The 17,805-nt window shown below is 44.3% G+C and overlaps 1 pseudogene; it reads right to left on the bottom strand.

Moving 5' to 3' along the window:
* Nucleotides 1-1,252: 1,252 nt before the first annotated feature.
* Nucleotides 1,253-6,444, bottom strand: LOC119338607 (annotated as a pseudogene).
* Nucleotides 6,445-17,805: the final 11,361 nt, after the last annotated feature.

Genomic DNA, 17,805 nt, shown 5'->3' with positions numbered 1-17,805 from the left:
TATGTCCCGCCGTTGGAAGACAGTGGCCGATTTTCTTGGCCAGCTACCCGGCCTCCTGAAGCTTTTTGATATCCTTCTCCTGGACGGTACAGGCCATCCATTTGCCTCCTGCTCCGGATCCAGACATTTCCGAAGAACCTCTTTTGGTGGAGGAGACGAACGCTTGGGCGCTAAGGGCTCGAGCGAAAGGGAATGGACGAGCAGAAGGAGAAGGCGTGGGTAAAGGAGAAGGGGCCTTATCTCTTTGTAAAGGCAATAAAACTTTGCGCCTCCCCGCTTGCCTAGTAGAACCTTCTCATTCCCCACTCACTGTGATTGGTGGTACAGTTGGGTTACCCACACCCGTATTGATGAGAGTCCCGTGATAAGGGGACACGATCTCTTCCTCGACAGGACGTGCCAAGGAAACCGCCTCGCAACATGTGCGGTGGCTGGTTGAGAAGGAAATGGTTCGAATAATGACCGGGCCGTGGTGTGATGTCACGCTGTGTAAAGTTGTTAGCAGATTTGATTTGTGGAATATTGTTCTCTCTACGGTGGTATGTGGAATTTATTTTGCAGAGCCGGACACGATCCTTGTGTTCGAAATTTGCCTGGGAGTATTCTGAGATGGAACCCACCTTGCAATGTCGAAGACAAACTGCGCACCGGACTCATCATCATTGAAGCCTGGTTTAGGGGCTACTGAGGGAGTCCTGTATTAGGGGGTATCCGGACAGCCGGACTATATACTTTGGCCGGACTGTTGGACTATGAAGATACAAGATTGAAGACTTTGTCCCGTGTCCGTATGGGATTCTCCTTTGCGTGGAAGGCAAGCTTGGTGATTCGGATGTTAGATCTCCTTTTTTGTAACCGACTCTGTGTAACCTTAGCCCCCTCCGGTGTCTATATAAATCGGAGGGTGTAGTCTGTAGGACAAGGACAACAATCATAATCATATGCTAGCTTCTAGGGTTTAGCCTCTACGATCTCGTGGTACATCAACTCTTGTAATACTCATATCATCAAGATCAATCAAGCAGGAAGTAGGGTATTACCTTCATCGAGAGGGCCCGAACATGGGTAAACATCATGTCCCCAGCCTCCTGTTACCATTAGCCTTAGACGCACAGTTCGGGACACCCTACCCGAGATCCACCGGTTTTTACACCGACACCTGTGACCAATATTTTGTTTAAAAATAGAAAAAGGCAGTCATCTCATAAAGTTGCAAAACATAAATCATTTGATGCATTGTAATTTTGGCACGTCATTGACAACCTTGCATTAGCAACCCCATTAGGGACAGCTAAAACAACAGGAGTAGGATCTTAATTACTAACACTATTCCCATATGTATGGGTGATAAATAATTAAATATCCTCGCGAGAGTATAAAAGCATCAGTTCTTGTCTTGTTTGCAGAGATCAAGAACAATCCTTGCGATATTCGGCTTTGGTATTGGCTTCGTCAGGTGAAGATCTATCCCAGCTTCGATGGCCTCCCGCGGCCCTTCCTCTGCGGAATTCGCCGTCAGTGCAATGATCGGGGTGCGGACGCCGTGTCGGCTTTCTTCCTGATGGATGCGCCTCGTCGCCTCATAGCCATTCATCACCGGCATCTAAAACAAAAAAAATCGAATTGCCAGCAACGTTAGATATGACTAAATCACATCATCTAAAACAAATTAACCGATGCTTGGCATGGTATTGCTTAAGAAATGTACGCACCTGGCAATCCATGAGGACCACGTCATACAGCAAGGCGTTGTCAAGAGCTTCTGTGAACATGGCCACCGCCACGGAGCCATCGCCTGCAATCTCCACGGTTGCTCCGAGATCGTTCAACATCTGCCCGTGGATTTTCTGCCGAAGCATGGTGTCGTCCACCAACAGCACGCGCATCCCCTCCAGTGCCTTGCCGTCTCCAACATTGGTTGGTCCCATGGGCACCGCGGGCGTGATCTCAGATGCCGACGTACTGGTTTGATCTGCCGCCCGCATCTCGAACTGATATGGGTGAAGGTGATCGAAAGGGGATGCCTAGAGGTCTCTCATGACCTGGAGGAGCTTGTGCAGCCGGGAGCCGTGGATGGGCTTGCGGAGCTCGAGGTCGCAGCAGCTCGCCTCTTTAAACCTCCCTAGGTCCTTGGAGGGGATCTTCGGGTCCGTCAGGCAGACGACCCTGCACGGCGCCTGGAGCTTGGTCCTCGCCAAGCTCGCCGCCTCCCGGGCGGCCTCGTGGAGCCTCCCAGCGGAGACGTCGACGACTACGAGCAAGCTGAAGGCGTGGAGGTGCCCGGCGTGGTTGCCGCCCATGCCCCTGCTGCTCCTCAGGTGGCTGGACATCTCCTTGGAGACGAGGAAGCGATCTATGGTGTCTTCCAAGTCGTTACATCCTGCGCTGTGCAGCGACGACATCGACGGTGGCCTTGACGGCGAGGCGCTGAAGGTGGAGCACACCTCGCCGATGGTCGGGCCGAGGAGCTCGGCGCACGAGATGGGCCAGACCTTCACCCCGACGCTCTCCATCCATGTGTGCAGGATCCGGCGGGTCTCGTCGCCGTGGACAAGGAGGATGCAGTGTCCGCCCTTGAAGCAGGCGGGCTCCCTGAACAGAGAAGGCGCCGCCCTCCCTTCCTCGAGGTTGTCTTCAACCTATGGACTCTCGCTGGCCTTCAGGAACACGTTGAAGCCAAAGCACGTTCCCGCTTCTCCTGGCTCCTTGTCCTTGATGCTTATCTCCCCTCCCATCAAGACGAACCTATATATACCAATAAAAACAACAAACAAAATCATAAGTAAATAAGAAATAACAGACACGTGAGTGAACAATATAGTTTTCGAAGATAAAGAGTCAAGAACGTTTTTAGAGTGTCAAGCGCTACAAGCAAAGTTGCATGAATTTGTCCTAAATCCAATCAAATTTCTACGCATCTGGATTAACATAGCCACCTTCATCTCAAGTCACTCTTACTTTATATATATAACCTCCAATTAATACAATTTTAGACTTTGGAGTGTGTAAATTTAGATAAAAGTTTAGGAAGTGGCAATTCAAAAGCGAAAAATATACATTGATGCACTTGAGAGCAGAAAGATGAGATCGCTTACAAATGATTGCACAATTCCAAGTCCGAGCCCGGTGCCACCATGCCCAGCCTTCACTTGAACGTAGTTGTCAAACACAGACTCCCTCCTCTCTTCAGGTATCCCAACACCAGTGTCAACAACCTCAAAATAAAACTCAACCGAATCGGGATCAATTTTCAAGGACAAGCCGCCATTCTGTTCGGCACAATTCTCACTCTTTCCAAGTAGCCGACCGAAGACCCTAGCGGCACGACAGCGGGGCGCAAACCTCGACGGGGTGCTGATCATGGAGCCCCTTATGACGGGGCGGTTGGCCCACGCCCGGAGCATGACATGGCCTTCGTGCGTGAACTTGATGGCGTTGCCGAGAAGGTTGTCGAGGATCTGCTTGACACGTTTACAGTCACCGACGGTAGCGGTGCACCGGAGCATGGAGAAGTCGCAAGGGTCCCAGATCACCTCGACACCTCCTGACATTCCAATGACGTTCGCCAGGTCCATGGATTCCTCGAGGACATCTGCCATCCTGAACTCGACCTCTTCTAGCTGTATCTTTCCAGACTCCAACTTGCCCATGTCCAGTATCGTGTTAAGAATATCTGAAAGTAACATAGGCATGTATAAATATATATGGATGATAATTAAGTCAACAGATGCTCAGCTGAAAACACATAGATGGTGTAAAGTTCATTTTTCTCGAATAATAAATTTATCGCTTATGCATAAATGAAAGGCACGATAACATGGTACATGGTACGTAAATGCAGCGAAATTTTTCCTAACCAGAAATTTGACGATAAAACAGTATTAGAACATGGTGTGTTTACTGGCCGCTAAGATATTCATATGTGATAGCTCCATTTCAACTATCCTATATTTTAATATTTTTAGAAAAAATAATTCTTTTTTGTAAATCAAATATTAATCCTTTTACCGAACAGAGAATGATTCCTTAAATATTCTAGAAATTATAAGCAAATGTTATATTTAAAACGTAGAATTGAGCTCTTGGACACTTCTACACCTAAAATTGTAAACAAATTATTTGAGGAAACTTCGCTTTTACAATATGCAAAATTATAATGCTATGGTCAGGATCTAGTACTAAATAGTCCTATACATGGGAATGATATGTATGGATGGTAAGTAGGGCCATGGTTGTGGACTAAACGAAGACGAAGAGCTTATTGGTGCCGACATCCATCTGGTTGAGGTTATAGATGAGGTTGGTCTTGCCGAGGGCCTCCGACCGGGAGATCTCGATGAGTCCGGCGACAGCAGCGAGCGAGGAGCGGATGTCGTGGCTAGCGCGGACGAAGGCATTGCTCTTGTTCATGCTCTTGCGCTCCGTTTGCTGGAGCGCTTCCTTCTGTTGCACTAGGTCGGCCTCCAGCATGACCTCCCGCACCCCGACCTTCCACAACACACGTGCATGAGGAAGCACACCACCATTGCCACTATCGTGACTGCACACACGATGCACACGACGGCCACCCCGATCCGTCGGACCTTGGTTGCCCCGCTCAACTCGCTGAACAATAGCCAGACTCCCTGGAGAACAAGAAGAAATACAACCGTACATAATTGTTTGTACGATGTTGCCAGATCAAATTTTTAGACATACATATGTGTGCTACTGCGAAGAAGGAAACAAAATTTTCATGGAGAGGATAATCTTCGGATCTGGGATGGGAATATATAGGCGAATCACTTCGACTGGGCCGTTGATTTGGAAACTTTTGAGCTTTCTCTTTTACATAACTTTTTCTTCTTGAGAAGTCGATGACATTTGCTGCGAATATTTCGCAGATACTTGCCACCTTAATGCACGTTCTATGATGTGGTGTCATTAGTTAATTATAAGCTTAAATTTAGTACTTATGTGTTAGATACGCATATATGGACGATGGCTTGTGATGGATGCTAGATGGACAGGGTGTTACCAGGTTCACGCCGGAGAGGTCGAAGCTCGTGCACCCAACTTGGTCCGACCCGACGCTGTGGATCACGATACCGGGCTTGTCAATGGCGGACGCGGTGCAGTTGCTATCCGAGAACAAGGTCTTCATCAGCTTCGCGCCGTGGCCGGGCCTCCCACGAGCGAAAGGCTTATAAACCTTCGCCGCGCCGCTGCGCTTGTCGGTGATCGCGCAGTAAGTGTCCGCGGCCGGATCGGCCGCGGTGCCCAGGCTAGTGATCGTCAGGACGTCGACGTGGACGACAGCGGAGACCACGGCGGTCTGGCCGACCGGCGCGGAGAAGACCACCACCTGGACGCTGGAGTGGACCCACCCGGCCTGGAGCGCCGCGGGTGAGCCGCTGTTGGCGGCGGCGATGAGCTGTGTCGCGTTGGGCAGGTGCTCCGGCCTCGTCGCTGGGACGGGGTGTCCGGTGAGACGGCCGGTCACCGGATCAACCGCCTGCTCGGTGTACCATTTGCGGCGTTGGCTCACGAGCTTCGCTGTCTGCTGACCGTCCTCGGCGCGGTAGTATGTCAACGTGGTGCCGTTCACGCTGGTGTATGACATCTCGGCCACCTGAGGCTGCATGGCCAACGCCATGAACAGATGTGATCCCACCTGTCAGGTAAACACATAAACATATATGTACATGAGTAATTCAAGTGGTGAAATTGAATGTATTGGGACGTGCCATATTTCTCACATATACATAGAATTTATATACATGCAAAAAGATACTTATTTGTCTGTGTATGTGCATGCGTATATATACATATCAATGCGCACATTTATACGGCAAATCAAATAAGATCATACGTATTAACAAGTTACCACCCCTCAGAAAAAAAAACAAGTTACCACGTCGGCCTGGGTGGTCATTAAAGATTGTTATTCAAAGTAAGAAAGTAATCGTGGTTCAAAAAAGGAAGGGCACATACGTGTTGAAATTAGTTACGATTGCAAAAAGAAGAAGGCAAAGTTAAACCATAGGGATGCTCGGTAAATTACCTGTCAGAAATGAGATGATTTGTTGCTAGGGATCTGCAAAGAGTGTGCGACCATGGTGGCGGAGTGGTTGGCTTCCATGAGAGACTGCATGCCGGCGGCGACATGCGCCAGCGACACCTTCACATCGCTCGTGGCGGCGCTACGCGCGGCATTATTTATGTGAGAGGAGACGAAGAGTACGCGACAACCACCGTAATCACGACCACTCCATGAGCAATAATCTACGTGACATCAAACACACTCACAATGAATAAAAAATAAAATAAAATATTGCATAGTTATTAATTCAAAATATTTTTTTGGCTTACAAGGCCGCGACAAGTGGCCTTGCAACATGTTTCAACTCATCTAACGGTAACATTTGTCGTCACATTCAATCGATATTCGCTGTGGCAATCCATCGGCATGCAAGCAATAACTCAAGATTCCGAGCATTTTCAATAATCTAGTGGTATCGTTTGTAGTGATATTCCACTAATAGATTCAAGTGGTAAGGTAATATTCTGGGTCTTTACGCTCACCTAACGGCAACATTTGTCGTGACATTCCATCGATATGTTTAATACAACGACATGAAGACAGTGGCGGCGCCAGGAAATGAAGGCTGGGTATTCATCCAAAAATTTTTTGCTCTAAATGTAGTATATGAACCAAACAACACAACAGTAGCAATATATGAACAAAACAACACTAGCATAACGTCAATAGCAATATTTCAATGTATCAGACCATAATGACATGAATACATAAGTACCTTTTGATTGATAAAGTGATGATATCCTTCTTACAATATAACTCTGCGGTCGCCTTTTTGGAACAGATTGATGACATTTTTATCCTTCACTTGATTGAGCTTCGTCATGTGTATGCACTAGTGCTAGCTGTAGGTTTCACTCAACCTCAACGGAAAGAGCAGTTGGTGTGGATGTACAACTTATTTTCCTTGCCTTTGAAGATTTTTCCCACAATTCAAACAAGCTAACATCCTTCTTCTTGATCCACATCACAATCACATAAACAGAGTAGAAATAAGTGGCATTTGCATTTTGGCATCAAATCCATCACATAAACATCCTTCTTCTTCAAACTTCAATGCCCATTTAGTTCAATTTCAGTTTACACACAAATCTTCATATTTCTTACAAAATACACAGGGCAAAAAGGCAAAAAATACCTTGGAGCTGGTCAGCTGGAGGAGACGGTTAGCCGTGGAGGGAGTCAAGTCAGCAGGGGCCACTGGAGGCCGGAGGCCGGATCTCGAAGGCGGACTGACGCCTTGCGGAGGAGACGGCCTGGCGGCAGATGCGGGACTGGGACCGGTCGCCGGCGGGACGCCCTGACCGGAGGCGGACCAGATGCATTTCGCGGAGGGGAGGGGCGGAGCCGGAGGCCGAGGCCCGAGGGGAGGGAAGGAGAGGGCCGGTCGGACCTGGAATCGCTGCCGCCCACCGCCGCTAGGATTGGTATTGGGAATCGGGGCATCCGAGGAGGAAGACTGGGAAGTGGGAACTGCTTGGCTGGGAGAGGACGAGAGGCGCTCGCCTGCTTGGCTCCCCGCCCACGCGAGTTGCGCAACCAACCAGACACCGCTCGGTTGTCTGTCTGGTTCGCTGCGTGGCTCGCTTTTTCCTCTGTTTGGACTAGGCCAAAATAACGTATGTATATTGAAAAAAAAAATTGGGCCTAAATCTTGGGTTTTCCAGGGAATACCCAGGAAGACCCAGCGTCGCCGCTGCATGAAGAGCGATATATGAGCATACGACAAAAGAGAGTTCTTCTGGTAATTATGTCAAAAAAGTGAAATGCATCTGGGACAAATTGACAAAAATGACCCCCATGGCCGAAGGGGTCCTTTTTGTCAATTTGTCTCGGAGGGGGTCTTTTTTGGCAATTTCAGTGAGCAGGTGGTCTGTTTCGACAAATATTCCACTTCTTCACCTGTTGTAGCCATTTTTTCTAAATGATCCGACTTTATTCATTAAATAGATAAATTACATCAGACACATGGATAAGAAATATTCAACCAACACTTACATCAAAATTCTTTTACATTGCTGTCTCTCGTTTCAATGAAAAAGTCGTAGAATATCAAACTTGCACAAGTTGTACTACCTAATAGGTATTTTAAAGCTGCATGAGCTACCTACCCTAACGGGTGAGAACCTAAGATCGTTGAATGTATTGTGGCCAATGAAACACCACTTACAAGGCAGGTTCTCGAACCGTCACTTTGATGCCATACTATCGGGGGAGCCATGGACTAAACCAACCTTTTCCTCACACTTGCGGCCACTCCAGCCTCGATACGTCAAAGCGCCAGACGATAACCCACCAGAATTAGATCCGACAATGCTGAAGGAAAAAAACACCATGTGCTCCCTGATGCGTATGTCTTGGTCACGATAACAAGAAAGAGATAGAGCCATGTGACTTTTATTTTGCGTGACATTTCCTTCACCGTCTAGATGCGGCAACCACTGACATAGAAAACTAAAAATATAGTCTAACTAGTCCTCAACTTTGATCCATGCCCTCCTCCCCTGCCGAAGTGGCCACCAAAAACGTGGGAAACATGTGAAAACACAAGCTAGAAGATAGGGCTTTCTTGCATCCTTCAGGCATTATAACGAGGCTGGGGATGTGATATTTACAACTCATGCTGGTGGCTACACTCGCTCCGCGGGAAGGGATCTCCTATTGCGTAGGACATTGCGCGACCTATTAACAGATACAGTGGTTTTTATTTTATTAAATCTCATAATTTGTATAAACTTTGTCATAACTTTGAAAAAAAAATTAAAAATTATGTGTTGCACAATAATAAAATGTTATCAACATTTTACTACTCGAAGAATAAATGTTCATGCCTTTGAAAAAATGTTTAATATATGTGCAAAATGGTCAAATATTTTCTCAAATATTCTCATGACACCGATTTGTGACATAAAAATGATGTGCATGTATATAAAGTATAAACAATGTTCATCTGGCATCAAAACAAATTTCACTGCATACAAAAATGTATTCATGTATTTCAAAAAATTTATATGTTAGAGAATAGTTGTTCACGCGTGTAAGAATATATATTCATGTAATTCAAAAAAAATACGTGCCCCTCCCCACGCCCCACCAAAGAAACAAAAGGTGATGAAAATTAAACACACAAAAATAAAGCAATAAGCATTAAAAAGAATAACATAAAAAATATGAAAGAAATATAAGAGAAAAGTGGGAAATCAGGAAAGAAAAAACCAAAAGAGGAAAAAACGAGAACCCCATTATTGGGCCTGGCCTACCCACAGACAATACAAGCTAAGCAACTCCTGCCAGATTGTTTTAGAAAACATTTTTAGACATGTCTCATATTTTTCAAATACATGGCTAACAATTCTTGAAATGTATGTTTTGATGCCTACTTTTTTCCATACATGTATATTGTATATTTTTCTCATACATCTAAAATAATTTGCTATATATGTTTAACATTATTAAATACATGGTTAACATATTTTTAATAATTTATTAAAAAAATTGCGTTACACGTTGAAACATTTCTGATACGATACCAAACATTATTTGTAAACTACGTGAATTTTTTTATAGATGAGATACAATTTTAAATATTCAGAAAAATCATATTAAATTTTCCTGCGTATTCTGAGCACTTTAATTTTTGGGTCATTTTTATTGCACAGAAAATCCAGAAAACAAAGAAAAACAGAAAACAAAAGGTAAGGACAGAAGGTAGTGACAATTAAATTCATCAACTTCATACATCTCAAAGATGATCCATTAATAAGGTTGATCAAGTCTTATTAACAACCACATTCTATTAGCATGGAACCGAAGAACTTTCATGAAATACTAAGTTACCTTAATAGGGATATGCATGTCCCAAACAATAAGTATATCATATTTCTTTTTGGCAGTAGGTAGAGGTAGTTGAAAACTCCCAATAGTGATTGTCGGAGATTTTTAATAATATTAATACCATTCACTTGGAATTGTTTATTAGGAAAATGCACTGTATGCTCATTAACATTGTTAGGAAAAGTGACCTTGATTTTATTGCAATCGATAACAGCCCCTGCAATATTCATAAAGGGTCTACCAAGGATAATCGACATGTTGTCCTCCTCGGGCATCTCAAGTATAACAAAGTCAGTTAAAATGGTAACATTCGCAACAACAACAGGGACATCCTCAAAAATACCGATAGGTATGGCAGCCATTTGCAAAGATATTTCAGAAGGTGTGAGTTTATTCACATCAAGTATTTTTATATAAAGACGAAGGCATAACACTAACACCAGCTCCTAAGTCACACAAAGGAGTTTTGACATAATTTCTTTTGATGGATCAAGGTATAGTTGGTATTCCCGAATCTCCAAGTTTTTTAGGTACTCCATCCTTAAAAGAATAATTAGCTGTCATTATGGAGATTTCAGCTTCTGGTATCTTTCTTTTATTAGAGAAGATGTCTTTCATGTTTTTGCATAAGGGGCCATCTTTAAAATATTAGTCAAGTGAGTGCGCAAAAAGACTGGCCTAAGCATTTCAGCAAAGCGTTCAAATTCTTCATCATGTTTTTCTTAGTTGATTTAGGTGGAAAGGGCATGGGTGAATGAGTCCTGGTTTGGGGGGTCCTCAGGTGTCCGGCTCGAGGATGTGGGCCAGACTGGATGGGCCGTGAGGATAAAGCTAAGGGCCATCACTCCGTGTTCAGGCAGGACTCCTGTTTGCGTGGATAGCAAGATTAGAGTATAGATGTATTGTTTCTTCCCTTGTAAACTGACTTTGTACAAAGCCTAGGCCCCTCTGATGTGTATATAAATCGGAGGGGTTAGTCCGTAGAGGCTATTCTCATAATACTCATAGGCTAGACAAGTTAGGGTTTAGCCATTATGATCTCGAGGTAGATCAACTCTTGTAACCCCTATACTCATTAAATACAATCAAGCAGGACGTAGGATTTTACCTTATTTAAGAGGGCCCGAACCTGGTTAAACATAGTGTCCCTTCATCCACTGTTACCATCGATCCTTAGACGCACAACTTGGGCCCCCCTACCCGAGATCTGCCGGTTTTGAGACCGACATTGATGCTTTCATTGAGAGCTCTATTGTGTAGTCCCAAAAAAATGATCTATGGCTCACCTAGTCATCAGCAACAACATTACCTCTAGAAGGAGCCTGACCTCTGGCCAAACCCTCCAGCTCGGTGGTTTCATCGTAGGCGCCCATACGACCGTCAAGCCTACAACACCCCCTACAACCGTCGAACACCGTCTCCGCATCGGTCTCGAATGCTCCAAAAATATGGATCCGACAGATGTCTCATCCTTTAACGAGCCGCTAGACCGCATTGCCACCCTGGGGGTCTCCACAGATTATGGTCGGATCGGGCTTAAGCCCAACCAGAGGAAGATTTATTGACCGCCGATCACCCACCTGGCTGTGTTTGTTGAGGAACGAGCCGAGGACACTTCTCCACCTATGTTGAGAACCAAATATGTTCAGATCTCCGAACCTCTCGAGCCGGATACTCTCCCTCTAGGTGGGAATCCAAGTCCCCCGAACTCGGGCTCGGGTACAGGATCGGGGGAGCACTTGGATCTCCCCGGATCTGAACCAGTCACTTCGGAGATTTTTCAAGCTCCAAGCACTGACGTGGGTCGGGATTCAAATTTTACCCCACCCACCCACCACAATCAAAACTCTCTAGGAAACTTAGGCCCTCCAGACATATATGACCTGATGTATATATGGCAGTAACCTCAGGAAATGGTCCATCACTTTTGGGCCAGATTCCTACTTGTCAAAAACAAGATCAAAGATTGTTGCGACGATGATGTAGTCTCGGTCTTTCATCGCAATTGTGCCGATGATAGTGCAACTTATTTGTGGCACTGTTGTTTGGGTCATATCGGTGTAAAGCGCATGAAGAAACTCGATAAAATGGACTTTTGGAATCACTTGATTATGAATCATTTGATACTTGCGAACCGTGCCTTATGGGCAGGATGACTAAAACTCCATTCTCCAGAACAATGGAACGAGCTACTGACTTATTTGGAATAATACATATCGATGTATGCGGTCCAATGAGTGTTGACGCTCGTGGCGGCTATCATTATTTTCTGACCTTCACAGATGATTTGAGCAGATATGGGTATATCTACTTAATGAAACACAAGTCTGAAACACTTGAAAAGTTCAAAAAAATTAGAGTGAAGTGGAGAATCATCGTAACAAGAAAATAAAGTTCCTACGATCTGATCATGGAGGAGAATATTTGAGTTACGAGTTTGGCCTTCATTTAAAACAATGTGGAATTGTTTCACAACTCACGCCACCTGGAACACCACAACATAATGGTGTGTCCGAATGTCGTAACCGCACTTTATTGGATATGGTGCGATCTATGATGTCTCTTACCGATTTACCACTATCGTTTTGGGGTTATGCATTAGTGACAGCTGCATTCACTTTAAACAGGGCACCGTCAATGTCTGTTGAGACGACACCGTATGAACTATTGTTTGGTAGCAAACCTAAGCTGTCGTTTCTTAAAGTTTGGGGATGCGATGCTTATGTCAAAAGGCTTCAGCCCCATAAGCCAAACCCAAGTCGGAGAAATGTGTCTTCATAGGTTACCCTAAAGAAACAATTGGGTACACCTTCTACCACAAGTCTGAAGGCAAGATTTTTGTTGCTAAGAACAGAACCTTTCTAGAGAAGGAGTTTCTCTCAAAAGAAGTGAGTGGGAGGAAAGTAGAACTTGATGAGGTAATTGTACCAGCTCTCAATTTGGAAAGTAGCTCATCTGAGAAATCTGTTCCTGTGATGCCTACACCAACTAGAGAGGAAGTTAATGATGAAGATCATGAAACTACATATCAAGTTGCTACAGAACCTCATACGTCTGGCAGAGCACGATCCGCACCAGAGTGGTATGGTAATCCTATTCAGGAGGTTATGTTACTTGACCATGACAAACCTACAAACTATGAAGAAGTTATGATGAGCCTAGATTCTGATAAATGGCTTGAGGCCATGAAATCTGAGATAGGATCCATGTATAAGAACAAAGTGTGGACTTTGGTGGATCTTCCTGATGATCGGCGACCCATAGAGAATAAATGTATCTTCAAGAAGAACATTAAGGGTTGCTGTCTATAAAGCTCGACTTGTTGCAAAGGGTTTTCGACAAGTTCAAGGAGTTGTGTACGATGATACGTTCTCACCCGTAGCGATGCTTAAGTCTGTCTGGATCATGTTAGCAATTGCCGCATTTTATGATTATGAAATCTGGCAAATGGATGTCAAAAATGCATTCCTTAATGGATTTATTAAAGAAAAGTTGTATATGATGCAACCAGAAGGTTTTGTCGATCCTAAAGGTGCTAACAAAGTGTGCAAGCTCCAACGATCCATTTATGGACTGGTGCAAGCATCTCGGAGTTGGAATATACACTTTGATGAGGTGATCAAAGCATATGGTTTTATACAGACTTTTGGAGAAGCATGTACTTACAAGTGAGTGGGAGCTCTATAGCATTTCTAATAATATATGTGGATGACATATTGTTGATTGGAAATGATGTAAAATTTCTGGATAGCATAAAAGGATACTTGAATAAGAGTTTTTCAATGAAAGACCTCGGTGAAGCTGCTTACATATTAGGCATCAAGATCTATAGAGATAGTTCAAGACGCTTGCTAGGACTTCCACAAAGCACATACCTTGATAAGGTTTTGAAAAATTTCAAAATGGATCAGTCAAAGAAAGGGTTCTTTCTTGTGTTACAAGGTGTGAAGTTGAGTCAGACTCAATGCCCGACCACTTCAGAAGATAGAGAGAAAATGAAAGTTGTTCCCTATTCTTCAGCCATAGGTTCTATCATGTATGTTATGCTGTGTACCAGACCTGATGTGTGCCTTGCTATAAGTTTAGCAGGGAGGTACCAAAGTAAACTAGGAGTGGATCACTAGACATCGGTCAAGAACATCCTGAAGTACCTGAAAAGGACTAAGGATATGTTTCTCATTTATGGAGGTGACAAAGAGCTTGTCGTAAATGGTTACGTCAACGCTAGCTTTGACACTGATCCGGATGACTCTAAGTCACAATCCGGATACGTATTTTTATTGAATGGTGGAGCTGTCAGTTGGTGCAGTTCCAAGCAGAGCGTCGTGCTGGGATCTACGTGTGAAGCGGAGTACATAGCTGCTTCGGAAGCAGCAAATGAAGGAGTCTGGATGAAGGAGTTCATATCCGATCTAGGTGTAATAACTAGTGCATCGGGTCCAATGAAAATCTTTTGTGACAATACTGGAGCAATTGCCTTAGTGAAGGAATCCAGATTTCACAGAAAGACCAAACACATCATGAGACGCTTCAACTCCATCCGAGATTTGCTCAAGGAGGGAGACATAGAGATTTGCAAAATACATATGAATTTGAATGTTGCAGACCCATTGACTAAGCCTCTTCCACGAGCAAAACATGATCATCACCAAGACTCCATGGGTTTTAGATTCATTAAAATGTAATCTAGATTATTAACTCTAGTGCAAGTGGGAGACTGAAGGAAATATGCCCTAGAGGCAATAATAAAGTTGTTATTTTATATTTCCTTATTCATGGTAAATGTTTGTTATTCAAGCTCGAATTGTATTAACCGGAAACTCCATACATGTGTGGATACATATAAAAAAACAACATGTCCCTAGTATGCCTCTACTAGACTAGCTCGTTGATCAAAAGGTGGTTAAGTTTCCTAGCCATGGACATGAGTTGTCATTTGATAACGGGCTCACATCATTAGTAGAATGATGTGATGGACAAGACCCATCCATTATCTTAGCATAATGATCGTTAAGTTTTATTGCTACTGCTTTCTTCGTGTCAAATATATATTCCTCCAACTATGAGATTATGCAACTCCCGGAAACTGGAGGAATGCCTTGTGTGCTATCAAATATCAGAACATAACTAGTGATTATAAAGATGCTCTACAGGTATCTCCGAAGGTGTTTGTTGGGTTGGCATAGATTGACATTAGGATTTGTCAATCCGAGTATTGGAGAGGTATCTCTGGGCCCTCTCGATAATGCACATCATATGAAGCCTTGCAAGCAATGTGACTAATGAGTTAGTTGTGGGATGATGCACTACGGAAAGAGTAAAGAGACTTGCCAATAACGATACTGAACTAGGTATGAATATACCGATGATCGAATCTCGGGCAAGTACCATACCGATGACAAAGGGAATAACTATATTGACATTGCGGTTCGACTGATAAAGATCTTCGTAGAATATGCGGGAACCAATATGAGCATCCAGGTTCCGCTATTGGTTATTGACCGGAAAGGTGTCTCGGTCATGTCTACATAGTTCTCGAACCCGTAGGGTCCGCACGCTTAATGTTTGATGGCGATTGGTATTATATGAGTTATGTGTTTTGGTGACCGAAGGTTGTTCGGAGTCTCGGATGAGATCATGGACATGACGAGGAGTCTCTAAATGGATGAGAGGTAAATATTGATATATTGGAAGGTTACATTCTGACACCAGAATGGTTTCGGGAAGTTTCGGATGTTTTTAGGAGTATCGGGAGGTTACCGGAACCCCCCGGGGAAATAATGGGCCAACATAGGCCATTGGAGAGAGGGGAGCCATCCCACAAGGGGTGGCCACGCCCCCCTCCCATAGGGAGTCCGAATTGGACTAGGGGAGGGGGCGCCCCCCCCTCTCTTTCTCCGGTTCCCTCTCCCTTACCCTTTTCCCCTCCGGAAAGAAGGAAAAAAGGTGGTGAATCCTACTAGGAGTGGAGTCCTAGTAGGACCCTCCCCCCCATGGCGCGCGCCCCTGGTGGCCGGCCTCCTCCCCCCTCCTTTATATACAAGGGCGGGGGCACCCCAAAGGGACAACAATTGTCTTAGCCGTGTGCAGTGCCCCCCTCCACCGTTTACTACTTTGATAGTATCATCATAGTGCTTAGGCGAAGACCTGCGCGGATCACATCACCAACATCATCATCATGATGTCGTGCTGACAGAACTCATCGACTCCATCAGCACTCTGCTGGATCAAGAGTTCGAGGGACGTCATCGAGCTGAACGTGTGCAGAACTCGGAGGTACCATACGTTCGGTACTTGATCGGTTGATTTGAGAGGATGTTCGACTACATCAACCGCGTTAAGTTAACGCTTCCACTTTCGGTCTACGAGGGTACGTGGACACACTCTCCCTATCTTGTTGCTATGCATGTCCTAGATAGATCTTCCGTGAGCGTAGGATTTTTTTTGAAATTGCATGCTATGTTTCCCAACAGAAACCCATGGTTGAACCCAAACCCAAGACTAAGTGCTTCTATTGTAAGGGGAATGGTCACTAGTAGCGGAACTAGCCCAAATACTTGGTAGATAAGAAAGTTGGCAACTTCAACAAAAGTATATTTGATATACATGTTATTGATGTGTACCTTACTAGTACTCCTAGTAGCGCCTGGGTATTAGATACCGGTTCGGTTGCTGATATTGATGACTCGAAACAAAAGCCACGGAATAAACAGAGACTAGCTAAGGGTGAGGTAACGATGTGTGTTGGAAGTGTTTCCAAGGTTGATATGATCACTATCGCACGCTCCCTCTACCTTCGAGGTTAGTGTTGAACCTAGATAAATGTTATTTGGTGTATGCATTGAGCATGAACGTGATTAGATCATATTTATTACAATACAGTTATTCATTTAAGTCAAAGAATATTGGTTATTCTGTTTACATGAATAATACCTTCTACGGTCATGCATCGAATGTGATTGGTTTATTGAATCTCAATCGTAGTGATACACATGCTGATAACATTGAAGCCAAAAGATGTAGAGTTGATAATGATAGTACCAGTTTCTTGTGGCACTACCACTTGGTTCATATTGGTGTAAAGCGCATGAAGAAAATCCATGATGGTGGACTTTTGGAGTCACTTGATTTCGAATCACTTGACACATGCAAACCATGCCTCATGGGTAAGATGACTAAAACCCCATTTTTCGGAACAATGGAACAAGTGACTTGTTGGAACTCATACATGCTCATGTGTGCAGTCCGATGAGTGTTGATGTGCGTGGTGGATATCATTATTTCCTCACCTTCATCGATGATTTGAGTAGATATGGGTATGTTTACTTAATGAAGCATAAGTCTGAAACGTTTGAAAAGCTCAAGCAATTTCATAGTGAAGTTGAGAATCATCGTAACAAGAAGAAAAATTCCTACGATCCGATCGAAGGGGAGAATATCCGAGTTATGTGTTTGGAAATCACTTAAGAAAACGTGGAATTTTTTCACAGTTGACGCCACCTGGAACACCACAGCGTGATGGTGTGTTCGAACGTTGTAATTGTACCTTATTGGATATGGTGCGTTCTATGATGTCTCTTGCCGATCAACCACTATTGTTTTGCGGTTATTCATTAGAGATAACTACACTCACTTTAAATAGGGCACCATCTAAGTCCATTGAGATGACACTGTATGAATTATGGTTTGGCAAGAAACCTAAGTGGTCGTTTCTAAAGGTTTGGGGCTACGACGCTTATGTGAAAAGGCTTCAACCTGATAAGCTCGAACCCAAAGTGGACAAGTGCGTCTTCATAGGATACCCTAAGGAAACAGTTGGGTACACCTTCTATCCCAGATCCGAAGGCAAGGTCTTTGTTGCCAAGGATGGATCCTTTCTAGAGAAGGAGTTT

Source organism: Triticum dicoccoides, chromosome 7B, assembly GCF_002162155.2.
Source record: "Triticum dicoccoides isolate Atlit2015 ecotype Zavitan chromosome 7B, WEW_v2.0, whole genome shotgun sequence".
NCBI classification, from domain to species: Eukaryota; Viridiplantae; Streptophyta; class Magnoliopsida; order Poales; family Poaceae; genus Triticum; species Triticum dicoccoides.
Note: the sequence above shows the minus strand (reverse complement) of the source record. Positions and strands in the feature narration are given on the sequence as shown.